The sequence below is a fragment of the Balaenoptera ricei genome, chromosome 13, assembly GCF_028023285.1.
Source record: "Balaenoptera ricei isolate mBalRic1 chromosome 13, mBalRic1.hap2, whole genome shotgun sequence".
NCBI lineage: Eukaryota > Metazoa > Chordata > Mammalia > Artiodactyla > Balaenopteridae > Balaenoptera > Balaenoptera ricei.
In genome coordinates this window covers 47,095,816-47,109,513 of record NC_082651.1, presented here as the reverse complement: position 1 = coordinate 47,109,513, position 13,698 = coordinate 47,095,816, and positions in this window count along the sequence as shown.

Sequence of the window (13,698 nt, the reverse complement as noted above, 5' to 3'; positions counted from 1 at the left end):
GATATTTTTGGTTAGCAGATTTTTAAAAATTCAGGTTTAGTCATTTCTGACTAAATGTGTTCATTTTTATCTCAGTACTTGCTGTCCCATAGCTGTATAATCTCTACTTTCCTATTTCTTCTTCCTCATTTCCACTCCCTCCTAAACCTACCATAGCCTAGCTTTTGTCCTCACCACTTCACATAAGTTGCTCCGAGTTTAGGTCACTTTATCTGATTGCTAAATCTGACGATCTTCCTTCAATATTGATTTGTCACCTAACCCTGCTGACCACTTCCACCTTCTTGAAAATCCTCCTCTAGCAGCTTCCACAACCCCAACTTCTTGTTCCTCTTTACCTCTCTGTTTATTCATTTATTCAGTAAAAGATTTTACTGAGTACCTGTGTTAAGTGTTATTGTAAGAGTATGCAATAATGTTAATAATGCTGGCATCTACTGAGAGCATTCCAAGGGCCAGGCAATGTTTTTAAATTTTAAACACTTTACATATATGAACTCAATCTCACCAGAGCAGGGGCTAAAACCTTTTTCTAAACAATAAATATTTTCTTAAAGGTAAATAGTTTTGCCTCTGCAGGCCCTGTGATCTATGTCACAACCACTGATCTCAACCACTATGGCATGGCAGTGGCCACAGACAATACATAAATGAATGGGTGTGGCTATGCTCCCATAAAATTTTGTTTACAAAACAGGTGGCTCAATTTGGCACAAGGGCTACAGTTTGCCAACCCCTGCTCTAAAACCTAATATAAGTTCTGCTGTGGCAGGAATTTTTTTTCTGTTTTGATGTATAATAGATAGGAAATATTTGGTGAATGAATACTCTCCTTCTAAGAGAGGAACTACATATTTTAATCTCCATTTTACAAATAAGGACACTGAAGCACTGAGGTTAAATAACTTGCCCAAAGTCACCAACTGGTATGTGACAAATCCAGGATCTGAACACACACAAGTCTGACGTCAGAGCCTGTGCTCTTAATCACCGGCTCCAGAGCCGTGGCATGGAGGAGAAGGTCGGCAGCTATTCCCACGGGAGAGCAGAGAAGTTATTTTAGCTGGACCTTGAAGAGTGAAGAAGAATTCACCAGGAAGAAGTGAAGAGGGAAGGGAGAGGCTTTGCATGCTAGGGTGTAGAAACTACAAGTACACAAAAATGCCTGATACAAAATGGCATTATGAGCAAACTGGCAGCCAAGGAAGAAATTTGCTTAGGGAATGCGTTCACTTTTCAGTAACTCACATGTCTGGACACAGGGTTTAAGGTGGAAAGTGGTGCAGATGTGGCTAAAGAAGTATGCCGAGGGCCCTTGTGTGAACGAATTTGGATTTTAACTTGGAGGCAGATGGGCTACAGAAGTGTTTTGAGCCTGGGAAAGAATGACCGTATTTGCATTTTAGATCCATTTTTTAAATTACATTTTATTTTAAAATTAGATGATACATGAATATTGTACAGCAAACAAAAGCTGAAAAGGTCTTCCTCTTGCCCATCTCCAGCCTTTCAGTTCCCTGTCCCAGAGGCACCCACAGAGTCCAGTTAGAAAGAAGACTTCCTCTGTAGTCGGAAGAATGGATTGGGTTGGGGTGAACTGGATGTTTTATTAATTAAGTTAATTTAATTAGTAAAGCTATTAGTAAATTGATTTAATCTTTCTCTTTAGGGTGGATGATAATGAAAAAAGGTTGAGGAAGACTGACCTACACTTTTTTTTTTTTTTAAAGAGCTATTCTTTTTTTTTTTAATTAATTAATTTTTGTTTTGGTTGTGTTGGGTCTTCGTTTCTACACGAGGGCTTCCTCTAGTTGCGGCGAGAGGGGGCCACTCTTCATCGCGGTGCGCGGGCCTCTCACCGTCGTGGCCTCTCTTGTTGCGGAGCACAGGCTCCAGACGCGCAGGCTCAGCAGTTGTGGCTCACGGGCCTAGTTCCTCCACTAGGAATGTAGGATCTTCCCAGACCAGGGCTCGAACCTGTGTCCCCTGCACTAGCAGGCAGATTCTCAACCACTGCGCCACCAGGGAAGCCCTGACCTATGCTTTTATAAATAGTTCCTCTATTAAATCCTCTTCAAATGACTCAAGTTGTATGCATCTATTTCTGCCCATGTGCCAAACTGATAATGGATAGTGAGGCGAGGATGGAGGATGGTTATCCACATGGCACATGATCATAGAAAAAAGGCAATGTAACATCTTGGTAGTAAGCACTGCCTGCTGGGATTAGAATCCTGGCCCTGCTGTGTGACTTTAGGGGATAATAATGGTGCCTATCTCCTAGAGGTTGTGAGGATCTCACTCTCTGTGTGTTAGCTATTGTTCAAAGAGTCAGATGATAAGAGCTTCAAAGGGGGGGGGTGTTTGCCAGAGGGTGGAAGAATAAAGGTTTAGAAGTCGGACTGAGGAATATGGAGAGTGCCAACACCACTTCCCATGCCCATGGGCGTGGGAAAATGAGTAGTATCCTTTCTAGAATTCAACAAAGGAAGAAAGTTCCTTAGGGAATACATTCACTTTGCTGTTAAGTCAAGGAAGGAGCTAAAAGGTTAAAGGTGAAAAGTTTATTTACAATTGAATGGAGGTTCTGGGGCCTAGAGGGCCTAGAGGAAAAGGCCTGAGAAAGGGGAGGGCACAAGGTGGAAAGAAAGCCCAGAGCAGGATGGCAGATTGAAGATTAGGGTAAGGGAGAAGAGACCCAGCTGGAGGCAGGGCCACTGCATATGACAACTCTGGGCTGAGCAGGGCAGGGAGTGGACAACTATGGTCACATCTAACCAGCTGCCTATTTTTGTAAAGCCCACGAGCTAAAAATGGTTTCTACATTTTAAAAATTGCACTTACCAATAATGCATTAAACTGATATGAAATTCAATGTCAGTATTTATAAACAAAGTTTTATTGGATCACAGCCATGCAGATTCATTTACCTATTGTCTGTGGCTGCCTTCACACTTCAGTGGCAGAGTTGGGTAGTTGCAGCAAAGACTGAATGGCACACACAAGCTGAAAGTATTTACTATCTGGCCCTTTATAGAAAAACTTTGCCGGCCCCTGCTCTGGTAGGTCATTCATAGTCTACAGTATGAATGGCAACCCTGGAGTTGTGCAACACAGGGCCCTGGCCCTAGGAGTACTCATTTTGGATGGTGGTAAAGGATGACAGTGAGGAAATGCATGGATGGAATTACATGGCCTCGAGGCTCTTTTTGGAATGTGGGCACAAAGTTGTTTTGCTAGAATCCAGGTTGTCCGCCTGGATTCAAGCCACCAGCTCTTGGATGGTGAGGGGCTAGGTGTGGTAGACACAACTGGTTGCCCACATAATCTCCATTTCTTCTCTTGCTCCTTACGAACAGAAGCCTGATTTTATCAAGGTGTTAATGTGCCCTTTTAAAAACAATCCTCTCAAATAAGAAAAGTGTTCAAAGAATGATGGGAACATGTCAAAAGACACAGAAGTCAGCTTATAAAGGGGCTCCTAAAGGCTAATCTGCAAGAATTTGAGCATCAAAATATGTAAAGAGGGCTGTTGATTTTAACTCATTGAGTAAACTGGGAATCCATGAGTTCAGACTGAAAAATAGATGGAGGAAGAAGAAAAGTTCTTCTATAGGGTAAAAAGAAAAATAATAAACTATAGAATGAATGACAGAATTAGAAAATCACTATTTTGCAATCACCTTTTTATTCTTTCAGGTAAGAGCATCAGTGAATGCTAAAATTACCAGGTGAAAATTTGATGAGAAACATGACGTTGATATAGTCGCCAAGCATCTCCCCCACATTCTTATTAATTTAATTTCAAAGGGTAAAATAGTAACTTTGTAGTAGGGAAATCTGACCAATACCACCTTACCACCTTAACCAAGTGATCACAGTTAATAACAAGATTATGTGCCCCCTGATATGATGCCCCGAGAAGGACACCACATCACTTCTGTAGGATTCTGGTCACAAATATGTAACCAGAATCATGAAAAAACATCAGACAGACCCACATAAGGGATGTTGTACAAGTAACTGGCCTGCGGTCTTCAAAAATGTCAATGACATGAAAGATAAAGAGAGTTTGAGGAACTTTCTAAAGTAAACTAAAGCAACATGACAACAAAATGCAATGTGTGATTCTGGGTTGGTTCCTGGACTAGAAAATATATTTTTCTTTGTGATAAAGCACATGAGGGGGACAATTGGCAAAAGCTGTAGGTTAAATAATAGCATTGTATCAATGTTAATATTCTGATTTTGATCATTGTATTATGGTTATGTGAGAGAAGACCCTTACTTTAAGGAAGCATATCCTGAAGTATGTAGGAGTAAATATGCATGAGACAGAGAAAATGATAAAGTAAATGTGGTGAATGTTAATATTTGGAAATATGGGGTGAAGGGTATACAGGAATCCTTTGTACTATTTTTGCAAATTTTCTATCAGTTTGAAATTATTTCCAAACAAAAAGTTAAAAAAACAAAAACACATCATCTCCCCCAGGCACCCATGGGGTGAGATATTTGTATCCCCAATCCTGGCCAATGAGTTGAAGTTTTTAGCCTAATGGGTAAGGCTTTTCAGAAAACAATTATTTTTCTGATAAAAAGGGGGAGGCTTGGCAAATGACTCTTGCCCTTTGCCCTTCCCCTTCTTTCTGCTTGGAACACAGGCTTAATGCCTGAGGTTGAGCAGCCATTTTAGGACCATGAGGACAAAAGGATCTGGAAGGAGCGTGAGTCTTGATGGCTTCATTAAGCCCTGCCTGGACTGCCTTCTAGATGAGAAAGTCAGGTTTCTATTACATGCAGCCAAATGCAATTCCAACTGAGCTAGAACATCTAAGGCTCACAGTGGTGTTTAAAGTTTAAAACAATCTTTTTCATAGGCAATTGCTTCTAACTGTCCCATAAATGTTGATGTTCACTAAGTTTGGGTCCTCGGCCTTCTCTCTCTGTGTGGTCTCCTTGGGTTACCTCATCCACTCCTACTTACCATTTAAACTCTGATCACTCTCAAGTTACTATTTTCTAATTGCTAGGTATTTTCTCCTAAATTGCAGACCACATATCCAGCTCCCTACTGGAAACCTATGCCTATGGTCCACAGTCACTTCAATAGTTAGAAATCTGAATTCTGTTTTCAGACACACACACACACACACACACACACACACACACACACACACACAAAGGATTCTCTTTCTCTATGCCTCTCTCTCTTTCTCTTCTTCCAACCACCATCCAAATACTTTCCCAAGTCAGAAACTTAGGAGTCATCCTCTCCTCCTCCTATTTTCTCACCCCTGACATGCAATTAGTCATCAGGTCTTGATGACTCTATTTCCTAAATAGTTTCTGAATCCATTTCCTCCTCTTCATTCTCATTATCTGGATAGACGCCTCATCATCTCTCACTGGTATTTTTTCATTAATCTTCTAAACAATCTCAGTGCCTCTATCCTTTGCTCCCCTAACATACTGCTGTCTATTATCTTTCTAAAATGTAAATATGATCACTGTGCTTTCCTATTTAAAAAATTCCTGTCAATTAACTGCTTATGGTAATAGCTTCCCCCCCTCCCCAATTCCTAGTACAGTATGACAATGCTCACAGATTAACTTTCCTCTCTTGGCTGTCCTTCAGCGCCACATCTCAGAAGGACTGTTGACTGCCCTGGCTGGTTTGTTATATTCTTAGAAGACAACTTTTCCTCGGTTCCAATAAACCAGTGGTCTTCCCTTGCTCCAATGCTCGATTACTCACAGCAAGTTGTACCTCACTTTATTCCATGTCAGATGACCTACATCGTTCTTTTATCTCTAGCAAAAATAGATTTTATATATTGATTGAAATGAGATGTTGGAGCCACATGTGCGATGGTGAGAGTTGAGCATTGCCTGAATCCAATGAATGTCATTCATATAGATGATATTTTAATCTGTCTATGGTGGCCCAGGTAGGTGAGCTCTAGGGATGTGTATAACGCAACCTGGCTCCGCACTGTGGGTCTCCTGTTGCGTTGACTGTTTTTGAGTTAAGCAAGCCTCTGGTCCTGGGACCGATTCCTCCATTTCCTGAAGCCAGCTTCTGGGACTTGGGTGGGACGTGAGAGTCAGTGACAGAGCTGGAAACGAGGTTACTCAGCTTTGGAGGGGCCAGCCATGAGCCTTGTCCTTTAATAACCTTTCCTGCTCTGTTCCTAGAAAAGTGCTTTTTTTTTTTTCAAAACCCAGATCAAATGGACCCATTTAAGCCTTCCCTCACCCAGGCAGATTTAGACATTCCTCTTAGGAGCTCCCATGGTACTCACCACTCTATAATGCGATTATGTATTTGCATGTTCATTTCCCTGCTTCTGGTTTCCAGCATCTGAACACAAATCTTATTCCTTTTAGTATGTCCCCCAATGAGTGTATGTTCCCTAAGTAAAGCCTGATGTGTGGGAAATCATCAAAAAGTGTGTGTTGACTGATTAAATGAATGGATGTTTCTTCTAGGTTCCAAGCGGAGCATAAAGGAGAGAGCTGGGACCTGGGTACCACTGCCAGTTAGTTCTTCCACTAACTAGCTTTGTGATAACGATCTCCCAACAGACCCTTCCCCTCATCAATGAAGTGGAGACAATAACACCCATCTTGGAAGAGTTGTTTTGAAAATTAAAAGGGTGACTGATTATTCATTCAGTTGTAGGGATGTACTAAATTCCTTTCATGAACCAGGTGCTGTGTTAGGCACCAGAGGTATAACATTGTCTTTTCCTCATAAAGGTTTGCAATCTAGTGAGAAAGACGGATAATTAAACAAAAATCTACAATAAAATACAGTGAGAATTATAATAGGGGAAGAACAAGATACAAGGGGAAAATAGAACAGGGATTATAATCTAGTCTAGGCATTAGGAAAGACCTCTCCAAACGGTGTAAAACATTGGTAAAGTACTATACTCATGTCAGGTAGGATATTATTGCTATAGATGAGATTGCCTTTGAATTCATAGGAGGCAGGCATCACATTGTGAAGTAAGGCTTCCTGGAAAATGTGGAACTTTGAGCTGGACCCGACTTCCTCTGATGTTGCTGACCAATCTTTATCAGAAGGTCATGCCCTTTGAATCCTATTTCCAGGATCAAGGATGGATTTGCCTTTATCAGTCCACACTCCAACTTGCCTTGTGGCTCTGAGAACCAAGCCCTCCTGTTAAAGAAGAATATAAACCACAGAGATGGGGAATGCTATAGGAACATTAGAGGGGCCAGTGATGTTTGTAGGCCAGGCAGCGATGTAGCACTCTTGACTTCTGCCTGCAAATGCATCCAGAATTCGACTGCCTCAGACCACATCCTCTGTAATCGTGTGGTCCAGGCCACCATCATCCGTCACTGGGATGACTGTAAAAGATTCCAACATGGTCTTCCTGTTTTTACCCTTGCCCTCCTACAATCTGCCTCCACACATATTCCAGCTCTAAAGTTTTTTGTTCCTTCCTTTGGGCACATTAACTTGAAGAAGACCAGCTGTTTGCAAGGAAAGGCGGGCTTGGATGAAAGAATGTGGAAGGAATTATGCTCACCTGCAGGATGAAGAAATGCAGGTAAGTGGTGTCTGCCTACTTCACAGTGGGAACCTGTGGTAGGTAAATAAACAAGACCAAATAAGCCTTCTGATGTTGCGTTTGTATTAAAGCGTTTTTAGATAAGCCCCTGCTCCTTTACCCTTTCCCAGACTCCCCTCCTCCACATTTCCCACACATTCCCTGAGTTGCTTCCTGGCTGCAAACATCCCATCTCTCTGCCCCCTCATCTCCTTCTTTTCCTGACTCACCCTTCACAGTCTTTCCCAGCAATGCCTGAATATCCTCTTGTCTATCAAAGCCAGCTCCAAACAGTCATCATAAGGTCCCAGACTCAAGGAGGGAGCAGGGGAACCATCACCCCATGGTCAGCTCCTGAGGGTGCCGAATAAAAATGCTAGACACTCAGTGTGGGTTTGCAGTGAGGACAGTTGACCTGACCCAGGGATTCAGACAGGACCACATCTTCCAAAGATGATCTGCTTCAGATCTTGGCGTTTTTTTCAAATGCCAGCAAGGTAAGGAATGAAGACACCTTCTATTCCAACACCTTTATTTTTTCTTCCCCCAATTTCTATTCTGAATTTTTAAAAACTTAAAGTTGAAAGAAAGAGCAATGAAATTGCTAGATTCTTCACCTAGGTTAACAGTTGTTAACATTTGCTTTCTTTTTCTATCCTTCTCTTTTTTCTTTTCATGCTTGAGATTATCTATTCCTTATCTCTCTCTCTCTCTCTCTCTCTCTGTCTATCATCCAATGTTGGCGGAGGAAAAATTTTTCCTCTACTCTTCTTGGTGCTTTGGCTGGTCTAATAATCAAATTAACATAAGAAAGATTAACTGGAGGAAAACAAGTTTAATTACATACATATGGGGCCCCCGTAAGAATCTGAGACCCAAGGGCAAGGGGGACCGTGAGGCTTATATGCCATCCTGAGCTAAGGAATGGGGCTTCAAAGGTGAGGGTAAGTCACAAGACAATAAGAAGAGCAGATGCTTGGTAATGAGGCGCTGCCCTGCCAAACAGATAGGTCATTCAGATGAAAGTTATCTCTGGTAATAGCGCTCTCTCAGAGCCAGGCCCCCTATCTCAATTCTTTTAGGTAGTTAAGGGGTAGGTAAAAAGTTCTTCCTGAGTCTTTTGGGCTTCCTTTGGGCACATTAACTTGAAGCTCAAGTTAACTGAGCTTCAAGTTAACTCAAAATAATTCACATGCCGAAGTGGTACATTTTGGGGAGGCCTGCTCTGAAGCCCTTCACTAGCTACACACACACATACCTGGTGAACCTTTTGAAATTAAATTGCAGACAACTTGATACTTCACCCCAAATACTTCATCATGCATTTCCTAAGGGAAAAGACATTTTCCTATACAACTCAATCTCAATCTCACATCCACAAAATCTAACGTTAGTGAAATAGTATTATCTGAAATACAGTCCGAAGTTTTCCAATTGTTCCAGGAATGTCTTTTAAAGTCCGCCCCACTCCACCCCCCCCAATCCAATCAAGGATCAAGTGTTGCATTGTTTTGCATTCGGTTGTCATGTCTCTTTGGTTTTCTTTCATTTAGTACAGTCGCCTCACCTGTTGTTCTTGTTTGTCTTTCACAACATTGACATTTTGAAAGAGTCCAGACCAGTTGTCCTGATGAATGGCTCCAACCTGGACTTGCCAGATTGTTTCCTTGTGATCAGGCACTCTGGATAAATATTTTTTGGCAAGAATATAACATGGGACATTTTGGGGATTTCCCATTGCAAGTCATCAGGAGGTATGCATCAAATTACCCATTATTGGTGATGCTAGACTGCTTGGTTCAGGTGGTGTCCATCAGATTTCTCTATTGTAAAGGTACTTTTTACCCTTTGTCATTAATGAGGAATAAAAGAGAGGTAATACTTTGAGAGCAGGAAATATCCTGTTCCCCCCAAATCTTTTACCCAATGGTTTAGCAACTATTGGTGATTTTGCTCAAAGCACTTATTATTACATCAGTGGTTGCAAAATGGTAATTTTCTGATTACATCCTTCCTTCTATATCATTTATTTGTTGAAAAATAGCATCCCATCCCACCTTTTAAAAAAGTTTAACTCTGAATTCTAGATTCCTTTTTTTGTTTTGTTCAGTGTTATAGTCCTCTATTATCACTGTTTTTTAATGTTCATATTTGGTCAGTAGAGCCATCACCTTTAATATTTGATTATTTACATTGACTTCTAAGATTATTATTCCAGGGCAAACAGTTGTTTTTGTAGCTTTTTTCTTTTTTTTTTTTTGGAGTAAGTTTTGGGGTTAGATTTCGGACCAGAAATTTGAAGGTCTAACTAGGATTATATGTTCTGAGATGTGTAGCCATTTGAAGAATTTCTAGTTGGCTTAAAGCACATGTGCTCATGAAATATGAATCAGAAAAAAAAAGAAACTAATTTATTTAGAAGGAGAAGATGAAGTTATAGAGGTATCTCCAGAAACCACCATTTTCATTACACCTCGAAGTTATCTGACATTAGAGAATATTTTCTTTTAATCTAAAACCTTCCAGGGCAATGCCAGGCTTATGAGAGGCAATATGCGTCATCAAAACAGGGCTTTGTAGCTATACATAACTGGTTCAAATCCCAGGTCTTTCCCAGCTGTGTGACTATGGACAAATTACTTCACCTTTCTCACCTCTTGTTTCCTAAGGTAGGTAATGAGACTACACGTATCCCGTGCTTTTTGAATGTTTGCTTTATGCCCCTTTGCTTTTACGAAAGACCTGCATTAGTACCTGTTTTCTATAACCGCAAGACATCCGAAGAGGATTTTCACTTTTCCAAAAAAAGGCGGAAAGTGAAAAAAGGCGTTCAGCATTGGTTTTGCAAGAGCTGTTATAGAGGTAGCACACCCCAAGCAGCCAGCGTGGCACCGCCAAGCTCCTTCCCTGGGAACTACACTCAGCATCTCAACATCCAGCTGCCATAGTTTTTAACTGTGTCTGTGAGCACCTGTATTTTATCTCAATTTATTTTGTGCATCCATTAGCAAGACGTGTCGTAAGGTAATTGCTTCTTTGCTTTACGCCGTTTCGTCATATGAAAAGTTTCATAGGAACACTCTCCTTTCGGATAGTGGGGGAAACCTGTACTGTTAACCGTGCTCTAAAGATTTTGTCATGATTAAAAATAATGTAGCTTTAGTGCTTGTCAAGTAATAGGAACTCAGGGCAAGTCATTCCTTTCAAAAGAGAAGTAGAGAAGGGAACTAAGTTGGGTTGCATGAATGGCTAAAAGCCTGTGTTGTAATAGCTAAACAAATGTAAATCAGTTGGCTGCGCCAAAGTGGAGATGCTCTAAAACCATTTCCTCTGCTCACGGAAGCCTGTAGCAAATGCATCTCACATACTGGAATATACGCTCCATGGAGCAGGGATTTCCATCTGTTTTATTCACTGTTTTGTCCCCAGTATCTAAAACACAGTAGGTGGCTCATTAGATATCTTTTGAATGAAGGAATAAATGAATGACTGAATCAATATAGCTTACCAGATAAAATAGACACCCACTTCTTATGTAACTCATAAGGGTCAGCCTCTACCCTCCTCCCCCTTTTCTAGAGTTGGATTCCTATGACATAAAGTGGTGTTGTCAGCTTGCTGCTGCCACAGTTATGCTGTCTAACTAATTATCCTGAAGCTCAGTTGCTTAAAACAACAATCCTTTATTCTCATGCTCATAGGTCTACAGGTTGGCTTGACTAAGTAAGCAAGGCTGGCTGTTGGCTCTGGGATCCAAGCACCAGGTTGGATTCAACTATGTTTCATGTGTCTCTCATCCTCCTTGGACCAGTGGCTACCTGGGGCATGTGATCTATTCCCTGTATCTCCTTCTGGGGCCCAAGATGTAGAGTATGAGTGTTCGTGTGGGCATGGTCTCTCTAAGCTGAGTTGACTTTTAGGTTTTCCCATCATTCTGACAATTTCAGCAGGTGATTTTTGGATCTACTAGATGCAGACATATATACACGCTTCACATTCCCCTTTTCAAGGTAAGCATGAATTCTCAGAGGCAGTTTGAGCTCCTAGGATTAAGAAAGGAGCCATGCACCTCTGAATGGATGCTTTCTTACCTTCTGAACTTTCTGGAAGGGATTTGACTAAATTCTTAGCCGAGAGCTCTTGTTCTCAGTTTTGAGGTGGGTAAGAGCAGGGAGCAGTTTAACAAATCATGGCAGGATGAAGAAGAAACAGTGTGATTACAACAATCCCTGACAGTGCTCCTGCAGCTGCCCCCATCCCAACCCCGGCTTCCTCACGCCACCCGCATCCATGTCTTATAAAAGATGGCTTTACAGGGAAAGCCGTCAAAGAGGAGATCCTGCAACCCATCTCTACATCCCCAACCTACCATCTTTCACACATCCCCACCCACCTCAGCTTTCTTTTCTTTGGCTCAATTCCCCTTTCTGTAAAGTTTTCAAGTCTTTTTGAGTATTTTTCTTTTGTTCTTGGAAGGAATCTTGGGGGAGTATTTAGTGCATCTTCCACACGTTACAGATGAGGAAACTGAGGTCCAGAGAAGGCAGATATCACACTAAGCCTAGAATCCCAGCCTCCCATTTCCCTTAGCAATCTTCCTTTGTGTGGTATTGCTTCTCCTCTGCTTGAACTGAACAAAAAGAAGACTTTAGAAGAGCTCTGCTCTGTACAAAGTGGGATACAAATGCTAGGTATCAGTGTTGTGATGAGCTGCAGGAAATGGCTTTTACTTCCTTTTCAAATTCATCTTGACTAAAAGAGAAGGGCATCTGTAGGTCATGTAATCACCCCCTTCCTTTTTTTCTGGTGGCAATAATCCAAGCAAAAACGCATTTCTTTTGGCACATACTTTACCCTTGTTAAAAGGCAGGGGGCCTTCTCTCCCACTTTGGAGCTGTGCTCCTGTAGCTCCAAACAAAGCGGATTGTCTTCCTTCCCCGTAAGCATGAGGCCACCTGGTGAGCGGGCACTTGGCTTGGGCTTGGGGAAGAAAGCAACCACCCAGGGAACCCCCCTTGTCTACAGCTGTGCTTGAAATGCCGTCAACAATGATAATAACTGGGACTTCGCTGGTGGCACAGTGGTTAAGGCTCCGCACTCCCAAAGCAGGGGGCCAGGGTTTGATTCCCGGTCAGGGAACTAGATCCCATGTGCATGCCGCAACTATGAGTTCATATGCCACAACTAAGGAGCCTGAGTGCTACAACTAAGGAGCCGGCGAGCCGCAACTAAGACCTGGTGCAACCAAAAAACAACAAAAAAAAACCACAATGATAATAACTAATATTTATTGAGTACTTACTACGTGTCAGGTACTATTCTAAGAATGTCATGTGTATTAATTCATTTAGCTACAAACCATCCCATGAGATATGGTTCCATTAATATTAAACCCTTTTAGGGACAGGGACAACTAGGTGTAGAAAGGTTAAGTAACTTGCATAAGGTCCCTCACTGGTAATTAGGGGTAGAAGCACGATTTGAACCCAGTTCTCTGTTTTGCGGCTTAACTTTACCTACTGCGCATTTCAGCTTAGTTGTTCAAGATGACCAGCTTTGGCTTTTTTCAGAGGCTTACAGGAGTGGCTATGGCAGACGCAAGCTCTCTGATGTTTCGAGCTACAAATATGTGAACCGAAGTCCAGTCGATTTGCATTTCTGGGTTTAGGAGCAGATATTATTTATGAACTAACTGACCGACTAACAGGGAGGCCCCAATGGAAGCAGGATGAAAGCAGAGCCAGGCTTTGCATGCAGTTACCGCGGGGCCTAACTCTTCTTTCAGAATATATCTCTCTGGAAGGGAGGCCTCAAACTGTGGCTCCCCATCGTGGCGTTGAAAAGGCAGCAGACAACCCTCCTTTTCTAGGCACCTCCCCAAATAACTCTCAACAGGATATGGCTTGTTATATTAGTTCTGTAATTTTATTTTCCAAATGATGCTTATCTGTGAAGCTTGGCTGGGGAAGCTATAGCTAAGATTAAATGGGGTTCAATGTTTTATGACAACACTTCCTTAGATTTACACATGACTTTAAAAAAATGTGTATGTTTTCATCTCTTAAAACCTGTGACAAAATACTGGATCATCTTCCATCCTGTCATTCATTTT